The 6,752-nt window shown below is 37.9% G+C and overlaps 1 long non-coding RNA gene across 1 annotated transcript; it reads left to right on the top strand.

The window, feature by feature from the left end:
- Window positions 1-2,212: 2,212 nt before the first annotated feature.
- On the top strand, window positions 2,213-5,361 carry LOC107829171 (uncharacterized). Its single transcript, XR_012708712.1, has 2 exons — window positions 2,213-2,655; window positions 4,348-5,361. It is a non-coding gene; the product is annotated as an uncharacterized LOC107829171 (long non-coding RNA).
- Window positions 5,362-6,752: the final 1,391 nt, after the last annotated feature.

The raw sequence follows: 6,752 nt of genomic DNA, 5'->3' as shown, positions 1-6,752 counted from the left end.
TGTATCAGCCAAACCTGCAGCATCCGAGGCTTCTAGCCTCGGAAAAATGGTTCCTCCTTTGCCACCGCCTTCTTTTCCCATCGAAGGTACGTTGAGGGATAAAGATTTGCTGCCGCTATCTTCTTCTCCCGTCAAAGGTACTTCAAGGGATGTTCGAGGCCAGGGGCCGCCTAAATCAAGTGGGGTATTGGGCGACCATATCCCTATCGAGAGCGATTCAACTGGGCTCAATGAGACCAGGAGAGTAGGTGCACGCTCAACTTTTGGGGAGGCTCAGCGGCTCTGTTCTGCGATGAGTCTTGGTTGAATTTTTTGGTTTTTCAGTTTTGCATTTTCATTTTCTCACTGTGCTTCTTTTTCAAAGTACTTTCATAAGCTTAAGTCCGAGTTGCTCCGCAGTGAAGCCAGGTTGCGGAAAGCTTTGAACGGGGAGAAATCCATCAGGCTTCTTTGTGATAAAAGGGCAATGGAGTTGAGACATCTTTGGTTTGAGATGAATCAAATCCTGAACTATAAAGGCCACCTCAAGAAACATCTAACCTTTGTTTCGAGGTGATGCATGTTTTTTCTTCTACTCCTCAGAGATTAATAATTTGAAACTTCAATTGCAGAGAAAAACGGAGGACCTGGAATGCCTTTAGGGCTAAGTTGGTCAGGCCAAGTATGAGTGTAATGAGCTAAAGGCTCAGGCAGATGCCCAAGTTGCGTCTAAGAAGAATGCTTTGGCCAAGGCTTCTGCCCTTGAGGTGCAACTCCGGAATGCTCGTGAAAAAGCTCGGTCCAGACGAGCAGGATTGCAAGGATCGAGTCTGAACTTTTGAAAATAAAGGCCGAGGTCGTAGATGCTCGGGCTGAAGCCAAAGAGAATCGAGCTAAGGCTGATAAGAAAGTGGATGTCTATTTAAAAGACGCTGCTGACGCTCGAGCTGAGTTGAGAGGGGCTTCCGATCGGGAGAGTAGAAGCAATGGGTATGCCCGGTGCAAATCCAAGAGGGAAACCCTCGAGGAGATCCACGCTAGGGGCTTCGATCTCTCGGAAGAGATAGAGTAGGCCAAGGCGGATGAATATGATGCCAAGTTCCTCGTATCTGATGCCGAAGATGATGAGGAAGGGGCCGCAGTCCCCGAGAGGAAAGTAGACTAGGCTTTTTCTTTCTGATTCTGTGTATGATGCTCTTAAAGGACATTTATTAATGAAGTTTTGTATTTTTTCACATATACATATGAAAAGAAGCCTTCTAGTTTTCTCCTTTCATGAATTTCTCTAAGTTTGAGTATGTCTTTCTTTGTCTTGGATTTTGACGTTTGTCGATGATTAGCCAGGTGAACTGGACTTCGAGAAAATATTCTTAGGTTTACAAATCGGCCCTGAGGTTTGTTGGGCTGGCCCGTAGGCTCTTACGCGTAGGGTCGGTACGACCTATAATATAGGCTGGCACTTAGGCTCTTACGCGTTGGGTCGGTACGACCTTTAATATATGTTGGCGCTTAGGCTCTTATGTGTTAGGTCGGTACGACCATTAATATAGGTTGGCGCTTGGGCTCTTACGCGTTGGGTTGGTACAACCTCTAATGTAGGCTGGCGCATAGGCACGTACGTGTTGGCTCGGTACGATCTCTTATGTAGGCTAGCGCTTGGGCTCTTATGCATTGGGTCGGTACGACCTCTAATATAGGCTGGCGCTTGGGCTCTTATATGTTGGGTCGGCATGACCTCTAATGTAGGCTTTATTTTTTCCTCGTTAAAGACTTTTTGAAGTTTTTGTGTTCACCTGACTCTTCGACGGTTCGATAAGAACCTCGATTGCCAGCCGTTATGCATCTATGAATGAGCACCTCGGGAGGTTTCGCTCGGTTGCTGAATTGTTTCGAAGCATGTTATTTGGAGCTGACATGATAGAAGCTCTTTCGCTTATGCCACTATAAGAAAAAGCCTTATTTATGACCAACTTTTAAGGACAAGTTAATAATCTCGTCACAAAAAATATATTTATTGAGACAAGATAATATTGCGGTCCTTAGTACTATATTTTATTACGAAGGTAGAAAATACAGTCCCTAAAAAAAGTAGTAACTGGTCCCAAATTATAATTGAGGGACATTGAGCATGACAGTGTGCCGCCAAATCCAATACCAAAATATTAAAAACTATTATTTTGTGAAAAATCAGGCGCCAAAACTAATATATTGAAATAAATTTTTTAAAAAAGTCAAGAAACTCTTTGTATTCTAAAACACAAGTCGCGACCATAAGCTCTGCCCTAGTTTTCGTGTGCCAAGCTCCACCCCGTTTCCGCCAAGCTCTGCCCATCGCCTTTACTGTGTTTTCCCAAAACACAAGTTGTGAATCTGGTGGTGTGTGAATTTGCCCAAGTTTCCATCTCGCTCATTGAGAATCCGTGAAACTCTCTGTATTCTGAAACACAAGTCACGCCATAAGCTCAACCCTAGTTTCCGCCAAGCTCTGCCCGTCGCCTTTACTGTGTTTTCTCAAAACACAAGTTGTGAATCTGGTGGTGTGTGAATTTGCCCAAGTTTCCATATCGCTCGTTGAGAATCCGTGGTTTACCCCCTCTTTCAAGTTGTTCTTTTCGATGATTGCTTCGCTTATTCGAGTTCTTCGATCTTCTTTTCTTCTCTAACATAAAAAATTTGGTAAGGTTTCATATTTTGGTATTTTCTTTTTACAAAATCAGTGAAAAGATTATTGGGTTGGGATTCCTAGTTTGATAATTTAATTTTCTGAAGTTTATATAAAATTGTGATTCAGTATCCTCGGCAGCAGATTTTAATTGCCTTCTTTTACTTCATTGATGTGGGTTTCTGCCTTCGCCATGTGCTAACTAATCCTTGTAACTAGCAGTAATGTTTGTGTGCTATAGAAGAGTGCCTAAAGCACCTTCTTGAATTGCTAATTGTGTTTAGTGAAAAGCTGGTACATAAGTTGAGATGAAAAGCTCAGACAAAGAACTCTTATTAATCGCAATGAATGAGATGAATACCTGGTACATAAGTTGAACATTAGGCGTTTAGTTATATAGGTGACTTGTAGAAAAATATTGTGTAAAACATCTTTGTTCATTACTTGGATTGAGTGGCAATTTCAAATTACTGCAATTTTGGTGGTCTGGACTAGTGGATTCCATGCGCATTTGTTGTGATCAAATGGCTATTAGATATCTGACTCCTATGTTTTGTTTTCGAGTTTGGTATTGTTTGCTTGGATAGTTGCAATCCTAGTTGTATATCTCAGTGTTTTATGTTTCACTTTTGTTTGTTTGGATGTGTTCTAATTTGCTATGACATTGCTGAGTACAATGGTCAGGACACTTTATCCATATTGGTCCAAAATATCTGATCTTTTTTCTTAAATGGCAAAATTGTTTTTGCTCAGGCAATATTGTATTATTGTGATATCTCAAGTTTGATTTTACATGTATTCTTCTAATTGTTTCACTTTAGAATGTTTAATTGTGTCATCAAATATTTTTATATCAAATACTGGAGTACAATAATAAAATTAGGCCAAGGTAGGCTAATCTTAAAAAGACAACGAGAAAGAATTTAGTTTAAAATATGTTGGGTTTCATGAATGAGAATATGTAATAGCTTATTAATTGACCTACAATTGAGAAGTAGGTGATATTTTAATGTCAAGAGTGACTTTCATGTATTATACTATGTGATATTGAATGGTTATTTTGGATTGTCTATTTATCTCTGGTGTGATATGAATAACCGTGTAAAGGTATTCAATAGTTTAGTATCAAGCCATGAACATTCCTTAGCATGTTGCGTCTATTGTAAGGATCTTTACCCTCCCTTAAATGCATTATGATCAACTAAATTCGAAAGACGAGGGCTATCAATCAGTAGAGTCCAATTACATCGACCTGAATTTTGATCTGAGCACAATAATTTGATGTGGAATGAATCAGATTTAGGTCCTGTATTTGTACACCACTCAAATGAAAGAAGAGAGTATGTACCTTCATAAAATCCTGACATTGGAACACACTTTCTAGAAATAGTTGGAGAGCTCTAAGAACATTGTTACCTTTATGGTGAAAATGGAGTAATTTGTAGTGACTATTTATGTGGCATCACCACTATTTGTCTCTGGTGTGTAGTGAATAATTGTGTAAAGATATTCAACAGTTTAGTATCAAGCCATTAAAAATAAGTACTCTAGAGACATTCTTTAGCATCTTGAGACTATTCTTTCTCCATTCATACCAACTCTTGAGAATCCAGTTGTGTGCATTTGATCGTAACAAGTAGCGTGCATCGTAGTATTTTTCTTATTTTTTTATCTTTATTTAATTTAACTTTTATTTACTCTCCAAGGTTATGGCACCTAGTAAGCAATGGATGCAACTTGTTGATAATTGGCTCGATAAAGCCTATTTAATCGGAGTGCAAAAGTTTTTGGATTATGCTTTACAGAAAACGGGAGAAGAATATGAGATACGATGTCCATGTGTCAAATGTTGTAACACAACTTTAGGAACTCGTAAGACAGTTGAGACACATTTGCAAGTATACGGAATAATTCAAAATTATACTTTTTGGTATCATCACGGAGAAAATTTAGGTGAGCCACTGTCAGAATCGGAAGATAAAGATGGTGATGAACTAGAAGAATGTGAAAGTAAAGATGAAGTACAAGAACTGTTGAGAGATATGTATCCTAATATTGATGGAAGAGCCGTGCATACTGATTGTGATAATTTAATTGAGGAGGAACCAAATATTGAAGCAAAAAGATTTTACAGGCTATTGAAAGATTTCGAACAGCCACTGTACCAAAATTCAAAAGCTTCAAAGCTTTTATCTTGTATAGTGTATCTTGGTAACCCTCGAAGATGCAGCTATAGAAGGTGGATAAATCTGCTCCATTCCGAACTGCAACCGCTTGGTGCTATGATTGCCGGTAATGATAGTCTGATTGATATCATCACCAATCATCATTAAATACTTTTTGTTCTTAGCGATGGAGACATACTCCTCGTATATACCAGCAGTAATGTATATTAGAAAATAGCCTGAGGTGGACATGGAATTGTTTGGAGCAGCAACAACAACATCAGTTATGGTGCTGAAATTCCCACTTCCGTCCTGGTTTACTATCACAACGTCCCTCACCAGAACCTGGTCATCATCATCTTGTTGCTGGAGTATATTTCTCCTACTAACAGTCTCCAAAATTGCTTGGTTTTGTGCAGACATTTTTAATGGCAAGTGACCATTTTGGAAGGCTAGCTGTTTTTGGTTTTGTTGCTTAGTTTCTTCTGTGTGCCCTTTGACATTATTCTTCTCGGTCCTTTTTTCTACTGGTGTGATAGTGCCTTATTATTCAGCATTGTGGATTTGTTGGCTACGAAAATCAAGAAGCGCACTGTAGTCCAGTAGGGAGAAGCGCGTTGTAGTCCAGTACGATAATCAGTGCCTTATTATGAGCTTCCTAGTATCTATTTTTTTCCTAGTCTACCTTTAATTGGTAAAACTGAATGCATAGTTTTTTCAGTTGATAATTCTTCTATTCAACAGGAACCGGAAAAAAATATAGTAGTAGATGAGAGTTAAAAATGATTTACGTTTTATTCTTTATACAAAGTGTCCAAACAAATACCCTATGACCAAGAGCGTGCTTCATTTTGCACTGGAACATAAGCATACCATGTTGTTGTTTGTTCATAATAGTTGGTCTCTTGAATGGTAAATCTCGAATTGTCGTATCGGGATTTATCGAACCAAAGTAAGATTAATTATCCCAAAGCTTTTCTAATTAATTTTTTTTAATATTGTTGTAGCCTTGTTGATGTTGTTGGATAATACCTTGTGAATTTAGACTGCTTTTAGGGTAAGCGATTTAACTATTGCTCATATAAAATTATATATGTTATTTTACCAATAGTTATTTATTATTTTAAAAACTTCTGGACTTACAAATTTTGAAGATTGAAGCTACAAGTCAAGATGCAAGTTTAGAAGATGCACAAGCTATTTTTTTTTTTGCTAAAAATGTTATGCAAAACTTGATATCATAGTCTAGCTCAGGATGTTAGCTAAGTTTTTTTGTTGAGGTGTTGAGAAAACATAGAAAGTAATATCATCATGGGATTTGAATTTGATATATTATCTTTTTATATCTGGATTTTTCTATACCAATTTGATATTTATTGATAAAAATTACTTTTTCTTGTATTGAGCTTTTAGGACTACTCATGGTTATTAATAGACCATGAATATGATCGCTAAATTACAAAATTATTTTAAATAGGGACGTCGTCTCTAAATATAATCTAGGACCAGTTAAAGGTTGGTCGCAAAAATGGTTTAACGACCAGATGTTTTGTCGGTCTCTAAGAGATAATTTAGGACCAGTTGGAGTTGGTCGCTAAAAAGATTTAACGAAGGGAATGTATATATTTTTCATCGTCTATTAGGGACGAGAAATGTAGTCTCTAAAAGTTATTCACAACCAGGTTTTCTGTCCGTCTCTAAAAGACAATTCAAGACCAGATATAGTTGGTTGCTACAAAGATTTCACGATGGGAATAAATATTTTTCATCGCCTACTAGGGACGAGAAATGTAGTCTCTAAAAGTATTTCACGACCAATTTTTTTGTCCGTCTCTAAAGTGATTTAATGACCAGGTATTAAGACCCGTTGTTATTGACATTTAGCGACGGAGGCTATTACGACGGGTTACGACCAGCCTTTTCCCTTCGTAATTTACCTTTTTAGG

The sequence above is a fragment of the Nicotiana tabacum genome, chromosome 1 (genome assembly GCF_000715075.1).
Source record: "Nicotiana tabacum cultivar K326 chromosome 1, ASM71507v2, whole genome shotgun sequence".
In the NCBI taxonomy this organism is placed as follows: domain Eukaryota; kingdom Viridiplantae; phylum Streptophyta; class Magnoliopsida; order Solanales; family Solanaceae; genus Nicotiana; species Nicotiana tabacum.
This window is presented reverse-complemented; position numbering and strand designations above follow the sequence as displayed.